The sequence below is a fragment of the Eumetopias jubatus genome, unplaced genomic scaffold (genome assembly GCF_037043125.1).
Source record: "Eumetopias jubatus isolate StellerSeaLion01/CBP00866 unplaced genomic scaffold, mEumJub1_p1.0 scaffold_12, whole genome shotgun sequence".
NCBI classification, from domain to species: Eukaryota; Metazoa; Chordata; class Mammalia; order Carnivora; family Otariidae; genus Eumetopias; species Eumetopias jubatus.
The window spans coordinates 52,738,063-52,758,510 of NW_028274818.1; the positions used below are offsets into that span (position 1 = coordinate 52,738,063).

At 38.1% G+C, this 20,448-nt stretch overlaps 1 protein-coding gene across 3 annotated transcripts in view; it reads right to left on the reverse strand.

The window, feature by feature from the left end:
- RABGAP1L (RAB GTPase activating protein 1 like) overlaps positions 1-20,246 on the reverse strand; it is a 754,336-nt gene extending 734,090 nt beyond the window's left edge. For 2 of the 3 annotated variants that reach the window (XM_028122981.2, XM_028122980.2), the window contains exon 1: positions 20,082-20,236. The gene's annotated coding sequence lies outside the window, so the exon portion shown is untranslated. Of the gene's footprint in view, positions 1-20,081 lie in introns of all 3 variants that reach the window. The other variant, XM_088017005.1, reaches the window with a different exon arrangement.
- Between the last annotated feature and the right edge of the window lie 202 nt (positions 20,247-20,448).

Consider the following 20,448-nt stretch of genomic DNA (forward strand, 5'->3'; position numbering starts at 1 on the left):
AATTATATTACTCACTAGAAAACAATTTTAAATCATGTAACTGCTTAGCAAAATATCACCAGAATCTTTCAAAAATTCTTTCCACTTCATTTTTCATCAAAATGAAAAAGTGAGGACTAGCTATTACTTTGTGAGATTAACAATCCTTGTAGGGCACCTGGGTGGCTCAGTCAGTTGAGCAGCCAACTCTTGATTTTGGCTCAGGTCATGATCTCAGGATGGTGGGATGAAGCCCCCAAGTCAGGGTCCATGCTGAGCAGATTCTGCTTGAGATTCTCTCCCCCTTCCTCTGCGCCCCTCCCCTGCTTACTCTCTCTAAATAAATAAATAAATAAAATCTTCAAAAAAAAAAATCCCTGCATTTTCACCTTCTACCTGAAACTCAAGTATGCTGAGAATTTCCTTGGAAATTTCTACTTACAATATTCTATTTGATAAACATCTTCCATTGTTCATTGAAACATCTTTCACCTCTACCAAGTGAGTTTGAACATTAGTGTCCAAAAAGAGCTATTAGTCAACACTTAACTCTAATTTTTTTTAAATTTTAAACCAAATTTTAAAGTAAATGTACATAATGATCCATCCACAAAAATCTGTCCCAGCTAAATACCCAAAAAAATGTGAAAATACAATTACAAAGGCACACATATTAGCATTGTTTTCAACTGGGGTGCAGGGTAAACGGGAGGAGGCAATCTAAATATCTAACAAAAGGAAACAATTCAGTAAGTTCCATGGTATTATGCTGCCACAAAATTGTCACAGAAAGATATTTAAAATATACTGTCTATGATAAGCTCATTTTTTTTTAATGTGTGTGTTCATCAAACAATATACGGGTTGAAGTAGAAATTCACTTTTCACCTTATCCTTCTTTTAAATGTATTACAATACACTACCCAGGATTTTAAAATAAAAGTAGAAAATGTCAAGAAATAACTATTTGAAGATACAATTTTACATTTCTTGAAATAGAAAAAATGATTTTAAGTAAAACCTAAAAGAAATAAAATTTAAAATTACCTTCCAAAGTACCTTACTTCTGTCATTCTCAAAGCAAGGTGCATACAATTTTCTCCATTTCAAGTGGAATATTTACTTATTGAATAGTCCCTAACTGGTAGACTCTGAAGTTAGACTTAAAAGGATTATAATGCATCTCCAGATCTCTCCACATTTCACAGACCCTAGCAACAAACACAGAAGGATGGCAGAGAGCACTAACAGATCCCTCCTCTCTCTAAAATCACATTTCAATGGAGTCTATGAGCCCTAAGAGGTCCTCTAATTTTGGACATAGGTGTATTTGACTGATGGAATCTAAGTATGTATCCATGCCCTAGATGAAAAGGGGATTGGGAATAAAGCACCTAACATTTTTAGCTTTTAGTAAAAAGGTGGCTCTGACTCATAAATTGGGGGAATATGTCAAATACAAGAAAGGGGTTCAAATGCTAAAAAGAGAAAAATGACAAATGTTCACTATTCATAACAATGGTGGCATTCAGGCAACCACATCACCCTAAACAACAATTATCAAGACTATATGGTAGAGGAGCCTAGCTAGCTCAGTGAGCAGAAGGTGCGACTCTCGGGCGCCTGGGTGGCTCAGTTGGTTAAGCGACTGCCTTCGGCTCAGGTCATGATCCTGGAGTCCTGGGATCAAGTCCCGCATCGGGCTCCCTGCTCAGCAGGGAGTCTGCTTCTCCGTCTGACCCTCTTCCCTCTCGTGCTATCTCTCATTCTCTAATAAAAATAAATAAAATCTTAAAAAAAAAGATAAATAAAAAAAAAGAAGGTGCGACTCTTGATCTTGGGGTCATGAGTTCAAGCCCCATGTTGGGCATGCAGTCTACTTAAAAACAGAAAAAAAAACATATGATATCTAGACTCAAAAATATTATACCACAAATAACTTGTTGGTTATAAGGTAAAAAACAAACTTTATAACAGAACGATTAGATTTTGTCACCACTTTATCCAGTGATTAATCTCAACATCACTAAAACCAGGACAATCAGACATATGCCTCCAGATATAATGCATTATGATCTACAAAGCAGCAACTATAAATACTGATGCCCAAAATGTTTTTTGTTTTTTTTTAATTTTTTATTGTTATGTTAATCACCATATATTACATAATTTGTTTTGGTGTACTGTTCCATGATTCATTGTTTGTTCATAACACCCAGTGCTCCATGCAGAACGTGCCCTCCTCAATACCCATCACCAGGCTAACCCATCCCCCCACCCTCCTCCCCTCCAGAAACCTGTTTGTTTTTCCAAAATGTTTTAATTTAAGCAAACCTTTACATCTAGCTTTTAGGGGCACCTGGGTGGCTCAGTGAGTTAAGAGACTGCCTTGGGCTCAGGTCATGATCTCAGGGTCCTGGGATAGAGCCCCGCATCGGGCTCCCTGTGGGTGGGAAGCCTGCTTCTCCCTTTCCCACTCCCCCTGCTTGTGTTCCCTCTCTCGCTGTCTCTCTGTCAAATAAATAAATAAAATCTTTTAAAAATAAGTAAATAAATAAATCTAGCTTTTAGCTTACAGGAAATACAAAAAACAGAAAACAATGAAATAAGCCAGACAAATTCAAAATGTGGACCATTTTACAGGACAACAGTCTAGATGTCCAGACAGTCATGTGAAGAAAAAGGAACAAGTGGGGAGATGTGTTACTAAATGCAACTGCATAGTCCTTGATTATCACTTCAGGTACAAGTAGCAAAATTTTGATATGGGCTAGGTTTTTTACAATACTAAGAAATTGTTAGGTATGAGAATGTGAGAATGTGTTATGGTTATGTAAGAAAATGTTCTTATTTTTTAAAGATGCATTTAAATATTTACGGATAGAGGCGCCTGGGTGGCCCTGTCCGTGAAGTGTCCGACTCTTGATTTCAGCTCAGGTCATGATCTCAGGGTTGTGAGATCAAGCCCCGTGTCAGGCTCCACGCTGGGCATGGAGCCTGCTTAAGATTCTCTCCCTCTGCCCCTCGCCCCTTAAAATAAATAAATAAATATTTAGGGATAAAATAAATTTCTGTAATTTGCTGTGCTATATCAAAAAAAGACATGAAGATAACAAACATAAAAACTGTTAAATGTAGATGGTTATGTGGATACTAAGTAAACTATTTACTTTCTTATAAATTTGAAATTTTCCATAATGAAAAGTTAAAAACATATCTATATGAAACTGATTTAAAGAGAACTGAGGGGTGCCTGGGTGTCTCACTTGGTTAAGAGTCTGCCTTTGGCTCAGGTCATGATCCTGGAGTCCCAGGATGGAGCCCTGCATCAGGCTCCCCACTCAGCAGGGAGTATGCTTCTCTGACCCTCCCCCCTCTCACGTGCTCTCTCTCTCTCACTCTCTCTCCCAAATAAATAAAATCTTTAAAAAAAAATTTAAAGAGAATAATTGATTGTACAATAGAACAAAGATTCCCAAAATGAATGCCCACAATTAAAAGACATTAAAATGAGTAACAAAAGGAATACAAAAATACACAAAACTATAATTATACCTTCAACAAATATTTGAGTGCATACTATGTACTAAGTACTGTAAACATGGAGGTGAACAAAAGAGACATGGTCCTGTCTAATGGGGTTTACAATCTAATAGAGGAAAGATGTAATAAACAGAAATACAAATAAACAGAAGAAAATATATATAAATGTGTAATTTTTTTTTTTTGAAACAAATTCCTCTTCCATCTCTAAAAGGGAGTTCCTCAGAATTCTGTTCTGGGCCTCTTCTCTTCTACTTAATCTCAATTAGCACTTTTCAAACCCAAACATCTCTCAAGTTTTATAACCATATGTCAAATTGCCTACAGACATCTACAATATTTACTTCATAGATATCAAACCTTGAACTCATATTTTCTTTCCCCAAAACTGTGTTCCTCCTTTAATCCCTCTTGATAAAGAGATCTCTCACCCCTAAATCTAACATGTCACAAAGTCCTATTGATTTTACCTCACAAGAACTTCTTAAATCTGTTTATTCCTCTCCAACTTCACTACTTCCAACCAATTCCCTTACCTGGATTACTGTAATAGTTTTCTAAACTGCCTTCCTGATTCCAGCCTTACTCGTCTCCAAACTCATTCTACCTAAGGTAAACAGGCAACATCCAATATTATCATATTTTTGTTAAATAAGATTTTTAAATTACTCTTGCCAAATATTGAAGCATATTTCCTTCAAGCATCACTCAAAAGCTAATCCTAAAATAAAACTAGCCCATAAGAGTAATTCTCCCAGCTAAATAATCCTGGTTTAAAAAAAAAGTTACCTGAATTAAAAACAATACTTAGAAATATTTGGGAAGCACAGGGTCCCAACATTTCTCCATAATATTCAACTATCACCAAAATATGTTACACTTGGGTTGTCAAATAAAACACAGGACACCCAATTTAAATTTCAGATAAACAATAGTTTTTAGTATAAATATGTCCCAAACATCATGTATAATTTTACTTCCTAGATCTGGCAACCCTAGTTATACTAACAAAATTATCACAGCAAGCAAAACCTGACTTTAATTTTAATTTTTTCAATATAGAGGTTACTTAAATTTAGGGAAAAAAATTCTATAATCCCACCATGCTAACACAATTAGCATTTTAGTGCATTCCTCTTTTTCTTATATACTTTAAATGTTATATTCACCCTTCCTTAAATGTATAGGCATTTCATTATGCTAACACATACACCTGCTTTTCTATCTTTTCCCTTTTTCTCTGTAGTTATTTCTTTAGAATACTCTCAGTAATGAAATTATTAAATTGAAGGTTTATTAAAAGGTTGTGAGCAGTCTAACAATTCTAGATACATATTGGCAAATTACAAACTACTAGCAATATTTGATATGCCCACTTTACTAAAATCTAACCAGCCTTATGTTATTAGTATTTTCAAAAAAAAACTGAAATAGGTATAAAATAGTATTTCATTTTGCTTTAATAAGCCTTTCTTTGGTTACTGATAAGATCTAACATTCTTCTACCAATTGCTTATATCTCCTCTGCTATCAACTATCTGATCATTTCCTTTACCTATTTCAAAAAATAGTTTTGTTCTTTATAATAAAGCTTTCCCAAGCGAAGAATGAAAGTGCCAAATGTCTAAAGTTCTAGTCACATGAACCAAATGAAAAACTATAGTTTATTTCTTCAATCCTCATCATCTTCCAGAAATTACTACATTTTTATATACTCTCATTTTATATACATATATTATCTCAAGTTTCATTTAAATTCTCATGATTAAAAATAATTAAGAAGTTGAGTTGACTCAAATCTCCTGATTTAAATACCATTTCTGTTCAACCTAGTACTTGGATAAGAAACTTATCTTAATTAATTTGATCATGGACACAGAAATCATGTTGCAGATCCACTCTCTTTAATAATCCAGATACACCAAGAAACCTGATTTTGCAATCAGAGTTTACTCTCCAACGCTGTCAGTAGTTCTTGCAAATATAAATACGCACTACCGGTTTCAACAGAAGACAGAGTAAGAAAGTAATTAAGTAAGTCAGCACAAATTCATCAATGCCATTAGAACAGACCTCAAAGCTCACAACAAGCTAACAGCAGGCCTTTAAATGGCAGGGATTTTTGAGGTAACCTAATTTAATCTCTTTCCTCTCCAGACCCCACCCACTTTGCAAAGGAAAAAATCAAGGCAAAATGAAGTGAAATAACTTTCAAGAAAGTCTTAAAGCTAGTTAAGAGCAAGAATATCTGCTTCATTCTGCAATCAACCAAATTTTGAGTGCTTTATTCAAAGCTCTAGATACCAAAAGTGAAAAAACGGGCACCGGGGTGGCTCAGACGGTTGAGTGGCCAATTCTTAATTTCAGCTCAGGTCCTGATCTCAGGGTTATGAGACCAAGCTCTGCATTGAGCTCTGGGCTCAGTGGGGAGTCTGCTTCGGGATTCTCTCCCTCTGCCCCTTCCCCTCTAAAATAAATAAATAATTTTTTTTAAGTGAAAAAACAGTGAAGTCCTTGCTCTCAAAAAGCTTACATGCTACTAGGGGATGGGAAGAAAAGAGTAAATAAGGAAGGAAAGAGGGAGGGAAAGAAGGAAACTTCTATGCCAGGGATAAGTATTTTGAATTCAACTACACAGGGCAACGTGGGAGAACAAGACTAGAACAGGGTACCACTTCAGGTTGGGTTGTTTGGGAAAGGCTTGGAAAAAATGAAAAAAGCTGAGATCTGATTGATCTCATTTCATTTTTAAATGAAAATTACTTTCATTTTACAGATACATAAACCCAGAAGTAAAACAAGAAGACAGGAACAGGAAAACAGAAGGAGAGAACATTCTGATTAGAGATGCTCTTATATTCAAGTATTCGTAAAGGGGTAAAGGGTAAGGGAAGGGGGTTGACAATGTTTTTTTTAATAAAAACATGTACCATTTAAGTATAAAAGATACTACAAAAAGATTTAATAATAAATATGGACAAACATGATTTTTCCCAAGTGATAGATATATCAAGATAAAATACTATCATAGAAAATATCTAAATCATGATTATTTAAATTCACTTAGATATTTCAATGATCACATTTGAAGATAACAAAGTAAACACACTTCCATTTCCAACTTTTCTATTAATTTTTGACACCAGCATATACAACAGCCTAGGACTTTTTTCCAGCAAAACTATGTATCTTAAATGATACTAGGGATATTGGGCTCAGAGAGTAAGATGTTTGTTTCAGCCAATAATTCTGCTCTTTTTAAAAATCAGTTACTGGGGCACGTGGATGGCTCATTTGGTTAAACGTCTGCCTCCGGCTCAGGTCACGATCCCAGTGTCCTGGGATGGAGCCCCACTGATGAGCTCCCTGCTCAGTGAGGAGTCTGCTTCACCTTCTCCCTCTGCCACTCTCGCTGCTCATTCTCTCTGTCACTCTCTCTCTCTCTCAAATAAATACAATCTTTAAAAAATAAAATAAAATAAAAATGAGTTATTTTTAATACATGTATATATTACTTTCCCACTACAGTCAAGTTCCTGAAAGAAATGGTTTATGCCTCCTACTTCTATACATTCCCCCATAGCACAGCACCATGTGAACAGTAGAGATATAGAGGGGGGAAAAAAATACATCATTTCTCATTTCTAGAATGTCTTAACACGTTATCACAAAGGAACAATTCAACAGTCCATAAGCCTTGAATAAATTGGACTCAGCTCAATGAAAAATAACTCTCTAACCAAGTAAGTAGTATCCTAAGCATTTTAGTAACTAAGAATAAAAATAAAACAAAAAAAAAAAAAACACTCAGCTGGTTTATGAGGTTTTAAGCCAGAATATAAATGTTATGCCACATCTGATCAATCTGGTTCCACCCATAAATCTTCATATAAAGCCACAGGCCCTCCCCATCCATGTCTCCTGTTTGAGGTCAAGAGCACTGGCGTAAAATTTCTGCCATCATTCCCCAGGTAATCCAATTCTCCCTCCCCCTATTAAAAAAAAAATTTTTTTTAATTATCTCTATGCCCAACATAGGCTCAAACTCATGACCATGATATCAAGAGTTGCATGCTCTACCAATTAAGCCAGCCAAGCACCCCTCCTTCCCTCTCCCTATTTTTTGGTCTGCTGCTGTCAATTAAAGTTACTAAAGGGGCGCCTGGGTGGCTCAGTCGGTTAAGCATCTGCTTTTGGCTCAGGTCATGATCCCAGGGTCCTGGGATCAAGCCCCAGGTTGGGCTCCTTGCTCAACAGGGAGTCTGCTTCTCCCTCACCCTCCATCCCTCCCCCTCCTCCTGCTCATGGTCACTCGCTCTTACTTGGTCTCACTCCATCACACTCTCTCTCTCTCAAATAAATGAATAAAATCTTTTAAAAAAAAATAAAGTTACTAAAAGCAAGGAATACTGAGGATTCTGGTTTGGTTAATAGGGCCAAGAATACCTACCTGTATAGAGCACCTTCTATACACCAAGCACCTATCTTATTTCTTAAATTTCATGAGGTCATGAGCTATTATTACTTTCATTTTACAGATACATAAACCCAGAAGTAAAGTTACTTATCCAAGGTCACACAGGTAATAAGTCTGTCAGATTCAGGATTCTTTACTCCCCAAGAAATAGATCAATAACAATCCCATCATAAAAAGGTCAAGATGATGGCCATACGAAGCATAACCACCAACATTAAGTGAACAAGGTCAGAAAGCAGCAAGGCCTAGAAAAGAAATTCTACAATCTTTTCCACTTACTTTAAACCCACTGCCATCATAACAATTACAAGTTTGACAAGGGCGAGGAAAAGTTTTTCTGGTTGGTAATCCAATTTGGAAACTAAATAATTTGCTGCCATCTAGCTCAAAGATTATATTTTTATGTAGTAGTTATTTTTCATTTTAAGAGATTTTCATTAATAAGATTAATGATAGATCCAATTCGGCTCTAACATAGTTTACAAATTCACTTAAAAAGTATTACTGAAAATCCTACTAAGTGCCCAATACAAGAAGAAAGGAGAAAGGAGACAATATTTATGAGAATTTAACTATGTGCCAGGAACATAGCTATGCTTCCTCTACATTCCTTACCTTATTCAAGACAAGAACCCTAGAGGCACCTGAGTGACTCAGTTGGTTAAATGACTGACTCTTGATTTCAGCTCAGGTCATGTCAGGATCGTGAGATCAAGCCCTGTGTGGGGCTCTGCACTCAGTGTGGCATCTGCTTATCCCCTCTCCCTCTGCTCCTCACTCCAGTTGTGCTCTATCTCCAAAATAAAAATAAAATCTTAAAAAAAAAAAAAACCTATGCAGTAAATACTATTATCCCTATTTTACAGATAGACTTCCCCAATGACACAGAGAGCCAAGATCCAAAGCTAAGGTAGATGAATTTCAGAGCCCTAAACAAAACAGTTTTTGCTCTTTAAAAGCCTATACTGTAGTCTAACGCAGAAACAGGTAATTTAAAATACAATCTTTTAGTATCACAACAGGGAGGAAAACACAATGCTCTGAAAGCACATATGAGAGAGTCTACAGTTTCAGTGAAGGCTTTCAAGATGATGATGTCTATGCTAAGACCACAACTATGAGCCATCCAGAACAGAAAGGCAATCTAGTCCACACTCTAAAAATACCTGGTACCCAAATGGTCAAGGACCCTAACTCTGATACATTATATGAGCAAATAATTTCTAACCAATGTTACATAGCAAATACCTTGCTGAACTATGTCTAGTATTTTGTAAAATCTGCAGGTCTATGTGTGTCATATATAAGAAGAAAATTAAATCTATGGTTATTCAAAGCCCTTTGGAAATCAATCATTCTGGATAAGCAATTTGATAACTGAAATAAGAGTTTACCCTCTGGTTTTCATTCTACAGTTGGTCTTTGAACAATGCAGGGGTTAGGGGCACCGACCCCCTTGCAGTCGAAAATTCACATATAACTTTTGACTCCCCAAAAATTTACCTATGAATGACTGATTGTTAAAAAAAACAAACAAACAATAATACTACTAAGGAAGAAACAATTGGCGATTTTAAATAAAAGCTGTTAAAATGAAAAAAAAAAAAAACAGCCAGATGTTGACTGGAAGCCAACGATTGTTATGTTGCTGGTAACAAACAATCAAATAACATATATTTGATATGTTATATGCATTATATACTGTATTCTTACAATAAAGCTAAAGAAAATGTTATTAAAATCATAAGGAAGAGAAAATACATTACAGTGCCATATTGTATTTATCCAAAAAAAAAAAAAAAATCCACGGATAAGTGGACCTATGCAGCTCAAAACCACACTGTTCAACACTCTGTTGTATTCCATATAAAAAACTTTCTAAGATAAATACTTTAATGCCCTCATAAATGTACCACACAGACCATATACTTAACCCTTTCTTGGTAAGAGAGAATCTGACAAATTTTCATTATTATTCTATACTATTAGAAATATATTTGATACCTTAAAGCTAATTAAGTTATGTAAGGCTGTTTTCTTTATGCCATCTATGGTTTTTAGATTTGGGTTTTTTTATAGTTTTTCCTATTCTTCACTGCTATCATCTCAGCAATCTCACTATCCTGTTATCAGTATGTATGTATATGACAGCATCTCACCTCTTCTAAATTATTCCTCCTAATCTGCTACCTTAGGAACCACAAGCACCATATTTAAAATAAGTTATCAGTGAGAGCCAAAAAGCTTTATTTATAAAAAACTACTTATAGGGCGCCTGGGTGGCTCAGTTGGTTAAGCAACTGCCTTCGGCTCAGGTCATGATCCTGGAGTCCCGGGATCGAGTCCCACGTCGGGCTCCTTGCTCAGCAGGGAGTCTGTTTCTCTCTCTGACCCTCTTCCCTCTCGTGCTCTCTATCTCTCATTCTCTCTCTCTCAAATAAATAAATAAAATCTATAAAAAAAATAAAAGTCAGCTAAACCTTTAAAAAAAAACTTATAAAAATGACATCTACTTTGGGGACTTTACAATGATTCAGAAAGATGAGGAGCTGCCTACACTGGGTCTATGAAGGTAAAGAGTTACAATTTCAGATTTTCATACCTCTAGTTAAAATGTCTCTCCTGCCTTCTTTCACCTCAACTCAGATATTTCAGGCAGCCTTACCTGAAACCCCAGACCAGGTTACATAACTCTCTGAAGCTTTCCTATACGACACATTCTATCCTTCCCCATCTTTGCTAAACTCCACTGTACATATGTTTCTCCAGTATGATTACCAGTCCTTAACAGTCTCTTACCTGTGCTTCTCGAGCACAGAACCTATACTCTGCCTTATAAATAAACGCTTCTTGAATAAAACAATGACAGAGAATGAAACTGAATTTACGGCCATAAAGCCATAACACTCCATACAATTAAAAACGACCTTTCATACCCATAATGATATTAACTTTCTTCTGCAAATATACACTCAGGACATCTAAATTTAAGGGAAAGTCATATGAAAATTATTAAGTACAAGCATGTGACAACATACTATTAAACCTTTTTTACCCACCACCCCGTGAAAAACATCTTTTTATGTTGGGGGGAGAAAAGCAAAAATACATAACTGTATTTTTCCCAGGCAACTATATATTTCTGTTCAACCTAAGTGCAAAGAATTGACATTTAAAGAATAGTATTTGTTGATGATCCAAGAAAAATAAAAATTATCTTGGCTGTATCCAGCTACTTCAAGGTGTTAGAAGAAAAGTCACCCATTACCGGACTCATAGATTCCTAATGTCGCAAGGGTCTTAGAAGTTACCTCATGTTATACTAATACTCCTCCTCGTTGCAGAAAGAATTCACTTTGCTAGAGATCATCCAATCCACTAGTTATTCAATGCACCCCTACATTTCTTCTTTCCTCTTTCACTCACTGACCCTCTGGACCCACACAAAATAGGTCTTCCACTATGCAAATAGTAGTCTTTGTTCAACTTATTTTAGTAACTACAAAGTAATATAGGTGCTTATCTATTTCCAAGATTTCTTTGGCTCCTCAAAAATTATCCAGTAAAATGAAAACACCAGGAACATTTACAGGTGTTCTTCTGTAAACCTTAGTTTTCTTAAGTCTCATAACCACCCTATGAAATAGGCAAGATAAGTATCATCACCCCATTTAAAGAATCATCAATAGAGAGTAGTAGTTGAGAGTCACTATGAAGCTGATTTAGGAGCAAAGGAGACCTGCCTCTTAGGAGTTGGATGATTCTGAGCCATTTCCTCCTCCACAAACTGGGAATGATAGTATAATAGCTCCTACCCCATATAGTTATTGTCAAGATTAAGGAGACAATGTGCAGTATCTCATATAACTAATCCACTAAACAATTAATGTTAGTTCATTATTATTATGCAAAAAAGAAATCACTTTTTTGGTAAATCACTTTTCCTCTCTGAATTTCACAGCAGCACTGGATCAAGAATTAAGGTCCTGTGTTCTACCTACCTTGTCTTCCACAAAACCAGAAAGTGTTTTTAGTTATTTGCAGCTTAATGACTATTTTTGTCCATCCCCATCCCCCAGCCCAACCACAGTTTTTTAAATCTACTATTACCCTCTTCCAAATAAAATCCTCCAAAGTACAAAAATTGCTAAAGCCCTCTATTTTAAAAAGTAAATTCTCCTCAGTGGACTATAATAAAGTTCTACTATGATTAGCATGCAAACAATGAAATTTATATGTAAAATGGGAAGTACCACATTAACTGCTAAACTGGTTTCTCTAACCTATTACTAAATTAACTTTTAAAAACTTTATCTGATATCTTCAAATGGTAGAGACTGCTATTTTACTGTTTGTGAAAACAACTATAACAGGAGAAACCTGTTTCACCTATCAAAACTATTGACAATGCTGACAAGAAATATAAAATGCATTTCAGAATTAAAAAAAAAACTTAGAGACCTAGACTCACTTGTGAAAAATTAAGCTACATAACTCATGCATAAAAATTTTATAGGTTCGCTTGTATAGGTAAACCAGTGGTCCTAGGATTTGAATAATAATAATATTCTAGAATATTAAGGGAAAAATGGATGGAGGAAAGAAGACATTAACTGAATTACAATTCAGTACCAAACTTGATAGGCAGTAGTTCATCTTTCCACAAAGACTAGGAAAATGGCAAATGAAAACATTAGTCCAAACATGATCCTTAACAGTACAGCAAATATGAGACAAGATTTAAAATGAAAAAATACAAAAATAAAAAATAATAATAAAATGAAAGAATACAGTTCATGAGGGAAGAGCTTTGCGGAAATAGTAAATGAATGAGATCTGATGGCCTCAGATGCTAAAGTAACAAAATTACTATAAAAACAACCTAAGAAACCATATTGTCTGCCAGTATATGTACAGGCTCCCTTCAGTGGTTGACTTTTCACTAAACTAAAATATAATCTATTCAAAATGTCATACCAAGATAAATTACTCCAGAGAGACTACTCAAGAAAATTCCGGATAACCACTGTAAGAACCATTTGCATTTGTACAATGCTCTTAGCAGAGAGCCTCAAAATGACGAATACATCTTGAAGTACAGAATAAATATTCTATATGGCTTATCAAAAATTAGTGTTCTGTCTCAAGCTTGCAACAGTGAAAAACCACAGGTTTCTATTCTTTCTAAAAATAGTATTTGTTATTTGCATCCCCTGTGGTGGAAGTCTGATTTTGAAGTCTGGCAATTTTGCTTACTGCTGATAATGAGGGCAGAATATGGGTGTATATGTGGGGTAGGGGAAAAGTTGAGAAATCCTTCACTAGTACATGAATATATCCTACACTTGCCCTTTTAAATGTGCTCCTTTCCTGGAAATTTCACACACAAAAAAAAATCCCTTTGGGGATTTGCATTACTTTCATATCTGTCACTATTTCACATGATAACCTTCAAAGAGTCTGACCGCTTGTTCTTAATCATTTGCCGGGGAGATTGTATTTTCACCAACAAATGTCAACAACTAGTGTGGGTGGTGTGCATGTGTATACGTACATAATACTCATTTATGTATATGTGTATATCTGTAGAAAATACAAAAATTAAAGCATCAATATCACAGTTTGTACCACAAAAAATGATGGTAGAAAATTTGGAAGGATTTTAATAAGCTCTATTTGGGAAACCTAACACTTCTCACAAAAGACAAAACAGAAAACAAAACAAAAAACAAAAAACAAAAAAAACAACACCCTGTGCCGACATGATTAGCTACTCCATTCAAATGGTGTGAGGTATCTGAGGCATGCTGCATCTGAACCCTTATCACACTATTTGGGGCGTGCTATCCTGTGGAGCAGTTCATATGAAACTGCCGAAACCTTCTAAAATGATAGGATGACATACTTTATACATCAGAAGCTTAAATAAATGAGGAACACAGTATGGCAACGACATAATTCGTTATTTACTTTAGAACAAAAGCTCATCCCAAAAATTCTCTGTCAACCACCCAAAAGTAGCCCAGCTTTTACCAACCAAGCAGTTATTTACTACAGCGACTTCATCACCAAGATTACCAAAATTTTCCACACGCTTCTAACAGTCTCTGTATGTGTTGTTACCTGGGCAACACTCTAAAAGGGCTTTTACCTTTACAGAACTGGGAGGTCAAAAAGAAGTAAAGCTTCTTCAAATTAACTGTGCACCATTTTAATTAGAAGCACTAAGTGTGAAATCATCAGAAAACAGAAAACCTTGAGAACTACCACCAATTTGATTAACAGACACACCTTACTGTCACTAATCTTCATTTCTAGCCACCCAATTCACCTGTGGAACAAGGGAAGCTCCATCTAGGACTTCAAAACATCCTCAGTCATACAGGCTGTCAAATACATAAGCGCTTAAATTCAAGGAACTTCTTTGAGTAGAAATATAATCTATCAATCCCTCACATCTGGCTGTGGTATGAAATACCCTGCCTTGCTGCCCTAAATTCTGAAAGCTAGGAGGCTCAGCCATGGATCTGTAAAGACTGCCTTTCTGCCAAACTAGATCTGCCTCCAAAAATTAAGATCCAGTCATTTAGAAATCACATTTTAGAAAGCACTTTGAAAATACTTTCAAAACTGCTTCCTCCTCTACTACAACCAATTTGATGCTGTCTATTTGGCAAACAAAAAATAATGGTATCTCCTTACAAAGAAAATATTTTCTCTTACTTCCCAACAGTTTTAGGATTGGTAAACTTGAGGTTGCTTCCTTAATACTAATAATTTTTCCCTTCAGCTTTTACACTTAGGATATTCAAGTACTCTCTGGGTCATACTCTAATCAAGAACATAGCATACAAAACTTCTTTAAGGTTAAAAAGTACTGGGGCGCCTGGGTGGCTCAGTCGTTAGGCGTCTGCCTTCAGCTCAGGTCATGATCCCAGGGTCCTGCTCCACGGGAAGCCTGTTTCTCCCTCTCCCCCTCCCCCTGCTTGTGTTCCCTCTCTCACTGTGTCTCTCTCTGCCAAATAAATAAATAAAATCTTTAAAAAAAAATGTTAAGAAGTACTAGATGACGCCAGAGTCAAAAATGAAAGATAAACTGAAAAGCAGAAGGGAAAACTGGCATTCAAGGCTCTTCACCACCTAGTGCTAACTCTTTCTTGCTTAGCCCGTTCCCTCTATGCCTTTGATGACCCTGGCCCTAGGCTCAGAAAGGCCTTTCTTTACATACTATTTGTCCTATTTCCACATGTCCAAATCCCACCTATTCGTCAAAGCACGGTTTTAAATGTCACCTCTTCCCTTATCCTTACAACTAAAAGAAATTGCTCCCTCCTCTCTCTAAACTCTCAGAGTGCCTTATCTTTATTTCTTTACCACACTTACTTTCTGCCATATAGTATCTTTGTTTCCATATTTGATCCCCACGTAAACATAAAGGCCTTCGGGTCAAAATCCATGCCTTGTTCAACTCTATTCAAACTGCTTAATACAATGTCTGGCACATATTAAGCACCTCAACTGAGCTACATGTAAAGCTTTAGTTAGGAGAGAAGTCCACTAGAAACAACTCCAGATTATTAGGATTCTGGAGACCTGCCTTTGTTAATAACTAGCTATATCACCTTGAACGTCAACCTTTTAGAATGTTCATCTGCAAAGTGAAGAGGGTGGACCAAACCAGTTTTTAACTGTAGGCTGTTATCTATCATTAGCTGGCTATAAAAATCAATTTGGGGGTCAAAACCCAGCTTTTTTTTTTAATGAAATGAAGTGGAATAGAAATATCAATGTGTACTATAGGCAGTAGTGTGCTGAAATGTTCAACAATTGGCTATACAAAGGGAAGAAAAAAGCCCTAAACTATACCACTTGCTGATTTCCCTTGTGTAAATACTCTCACGCCATAGACAACTTCAAGTTATCAGCATGATGTCACTGAACATGGAGCTAGGTGGGAAGAGAAAGGCACACTGCTTCTGCAAGGCAGTATGGTGAGCCAGTTCCAGCAAGGTCCTGAAAAGAAAAGTATTGTTTTGCCAAACTTTTCTTTCAACTTTGCGGGCAGGCACATGAGTGTGGGAGGAGAGGGGATTGAATCAAGGTATAAAATGTGTTTCTTACTATAAGTCACAGTCAAAACAGTTTAATAAATGTTCAGCTAAACAATCTCCTAGTCTGTTTCATGTGTCCTACACAATGCAATAAATCTTATTCTTGGTTACATATGTAATTTCTTTACCACAATTTATTTCTCTTCAAAAATGAGCGTTACAGAGATGCCTATTAATATCACCAGAGGGCAACTTACAGGGAGTGGAAATTTGGCTTAGGAAGTATCAGAAAATGGCCAAAGTTCTCAGCCTTTGTTCAGTCCCACATACCTGAAGGACATAACACATCCTACTAGTAGCAGTGGCTTACTTAGCAAAGGGTTGGGGGGAGAAGGGGAGTGGAAGAGGAAATGTACAGCATGAAAAAAAATCCAAGTAACTGTGACATTTGTGCCCATGCCCCCACTCCACTGAGAACTCAGGTACAGAGAAAACCAGTGCTGTAAAAAAGTAAATTTCTATATCTGATGTTTCCCAGCCAATTTCTCCAGCACAAGCCTGCATCCCCAAACAAGATCTCCATTACTGAGAATTCCCTACTAGAATTAAGTTTCTGCCATGGACTAGAGACATGTACTTGTTGAATTTAGAATAAGCAAGGAAAAAAAAAAAACAGCATAGCCAACAGTTGTCAGACTTGATATTCTGGGAAAATCGGGCTTTTATTGGGGAAAAAAAAAACCTTTCTTACTTCTTATTTAAGCTTACTAAACTGGGTAAGGAGAGGGGAAGTTTCTTGAATATATTTTTGGCTGTTCTATGTCTATCACAACAACACAGTCTGTAACCAGATTTTTCATGAGTATTTATAAAAAATTGTGTTTTCTATTTTTAAACCTATTTAGAAAACAAGAAGACTCAGAACTTCAAACTAATAATCGTAGCCCAAATCTAACTCCAGATCAACTAAGCATATGCCTAGAAGTTTCCAATGAAAATCCCCAAAAATTACACCAAAAAGCACCAAAAGATGACAAAAAGAAGTCAGCATGAGCACAAACTTGCTATACTCAAACAATTTTGGCATCTTAGCTGCTGAATGAGTACAATATGGAAAATAAATGAAATATGAAAAGGTAAATGTTGAGATACAAGTTCTGCTAAATTCCATTAACTCTTCCTTATTAGGGGTCCACTGAGGTTCACATACTTATTTAGCCAATTTCAAATACTAACCATAAAGTGAAAATTATTTACCACTCTGAAAAGCCATGAGTCAAGTCAAGCAATGTCTTCTTCCATGTTCACAACATTAAACCTCTCCTCTAAATTGTGAGTAGGTTTTACCATAACTCAGACTCAAGTCTGTACTTTCTCTGCCTCTACTGTTAGTGGTGGCAAATGTCATAAGACTATCTCCATAAGAAGTTCCTGAGCTATCTTTGCAGTACCAGAGGCTTGTATAGCCTTGTGCTCCTGGTCATCCTCAGACCCAGTGGCTGAGCCATTTATACAAGGCAAGAGCTACCTACAAGTAGCAACTCATTAAAACTTGTGAGACAGAGAAAAAAAAAGCTCTGTGCCTGAGAATCCTATAGACTACAGTATCTATTTTCTAAACACCCTCTTTCAAGCCATAATCATCCCTACACCTCTTCAAGACAATGGTAGGATGGAATGCAGACCCAGTTCTACACCCTCAATGCAAGAAATTTTTGCTACTTAGCTACTACCCTCTTCAAAGTTCATCTCTTGAAGTTTGGCTATCTCCCACTCATATTTTTTTTGGCACAACAGAACTCCTTTTAACTACTCCATTAAGAACGGATAAAAGGACTTTTAGTTTTAATGCTGTATCATCTGAATTCAAATATACAGTAATTGAACAAGTTGAAATCTGGGTTACAGCAAAGGAAAAAATTTTAATTACAACTTCTTAGAAGTCACAAATTTTACACTGGTGAGTAAACATGAAAACTTTTGTAAGCCTTATAAAATTCTGTCAAAGAAAAACAGCACAATAAGTACTAGGGTGAAAAGAAAATTATCTGAATCATGAAACATTAGCAAAGGAACAAAAATTCTCAGAATACCAAAACTATAATATATAAAAGTTCCTATCAAATAACAGGCCAAAAACAAAAACAAAACTTCATACATGTATTGTTCACACCTTTTTATGCTGGGTGGTATATTCACCATATGTCCCAATAGTACTGGGATCTACTACCTTGTTTCCAGCTTTCTAAAATAGAGTGTAGGCTATATAATATGTTCACATATAAGCACTGCCGAACTACACCCACTTCTCCCCAGATGACTTATTAATACATCATATCAGAGCACATTTTGAACTGATTTAATATAGACACCAGTCTCTCAAGAGTCTCAAGTAACTCACCACCTGATGAACATTTAAATACAAATGGATGAGGGGCGCCTGGGTGGCTAAGTCCTTAAGTGTCTGCCTTGGGCTCAGGTCATGGTCCCAGAGCCCTGGCATCGAGCCCCGCATCCAGCTCCCTGCTCCGCGGGAAGCCTGGTTCTCCCTCTCCCACTCCCCCTGCTTCTGTTCCCTCTCTCACTGTGTCTCTGTCAAATAATAAATAAATAAGATCTTTTAAAATAAATACATACATACATACATACAAATGGATGAAATTTATCTGGTCTTTCTTCCTTGCAATTTCATTGTCAGTTTCCTATGGGACTCTACTGAGATAATGAATCATAGGCCAGTTTTCCAGCTCTAGCAGCTCTAGCAGCTTGTGGACCAATATTTTCCAAGGACAAAATCCACTTCCAATTTGACCACAAGCAAACTTCATTTTTCTATTTTCTGACATCATAGTACTGGATATTCTACAGAAGTCCTACAGAAGCTAAATATAAACACTATTATAAGAAAAGTCAGTTTTCATGAAATTGTGTTTTCAGAACTGCAACAAGCAACTACCTACCTCCCACCAAGTACAAGAAATTTTAAAGTATTAAAAATCCCTAAATCTTCCAGTACCAAAAATGCAGGCCTTGAAATCAGTTTCCAGTCAGCGCTGAAATCTCTCAAGCAAAAGTTCTCTTTACCATTAATTAGGGTAATGAGGTTAGCGTTTCTCCTCACTTGCAGGAAACCTTCAACTCTACAAGTGACCACCTACAGTTCGGTACATTTTCTAAGATAATCTTGAGAGGTACACGGAGAATACACAAGTACCTGGACACACTGCCCTGGGATCAGAAACAAACCCTGTCAGTCCAGTCCCCTAGCATCCAGCCACCTTCCGCTGGCCGGTGGCCCCTTTCCACATGCTGACGCACTGCCCAGCCCTGCACCGTTGGCGACCAGTGCAAAGTACTAGCCCAGGCTCAGAAACTTTGACTCAGTAATCAGGACACTGAGCACCCACACCTGGACAGAGGATTTTCGTGGCCAGGCGGTCAACTCCGAAGCGGGGCATTCCTTGCAGGTAGAGATCTGCCCAGGACGCAGCCCATCCCAAACTGCAAAACCACAAGCATCAACAGCAGGAGCGGAGCAAAGTGCCGGGAGGAGGCAGGGGGAGCGCGAGGGCGAGACGCGGTCACGAACAGAAGCCTGAGTGTGGGTTAAAAAAAAAAAAAAAAAAAAAAAATACCCTAACCACACGCCCCCCGGACGCAGGGCTGCTGAGACTGCGAGCCCGGCAACAAGCAAGGCGCAGCGGCGGAGGCGGCGGCAATGTCAGGAGGGCACAGCTGGGAGCGAGCACCCAAGTCCCCACCCCGCCCCCAGGTGAGGGGCGCCCCGACTCCGCCCGGCCGCCCGGGCCAGGAAGAACGACCAGCAGGCAGAGCCGTGGGGTCCAGGAAGCGACCGACAGTCCCGAAACATCCGTGCCCTCCTCCCGGTGGTGCTCTCGCATCCAGTCCTCGGCCCGGCCCCGACATCGACCCTCCCTCGGCTCAGACCCGGCGCCAACACCCCCGGCCCGGCCCGCGGCTCCTAGGCGCCCGACCGCCCGAGGGTCCCTAGGAGGCCGCCCTCGCCTCACCTCCTCACGTCTCCGCAGACAGGGCCGGAACAACTCTGCCGGGCGCCGCGTCCCACCCGCCGCCCCGCGCTCTGCGGCCGGGCCCGTCCCGTTCACTCCGCGGCCGCCAGAGCCCTGGGAGGGCGGAGGGAGCAAGGCGGAGGGAGTGGAGAAAGGGGGGGCAGAGAAGGACCGCCCGGCAGGAAGAGACGAGGGAGGGGGCGGGCCGAGGAGGAGGCGGGTCGGGAGCGCGCGCGTCCGGGCCCCTCGGCGCGGCGTGCGCGCTCCTGAGGGCGGAGGCGCATTCTCTGCCCTCGGGGGCGGCGCGCACGCGCGTACACGTCCCCGCCTGGCAGTGGTGGGGATGGGGGGCCGGGGGCTGGCGGCG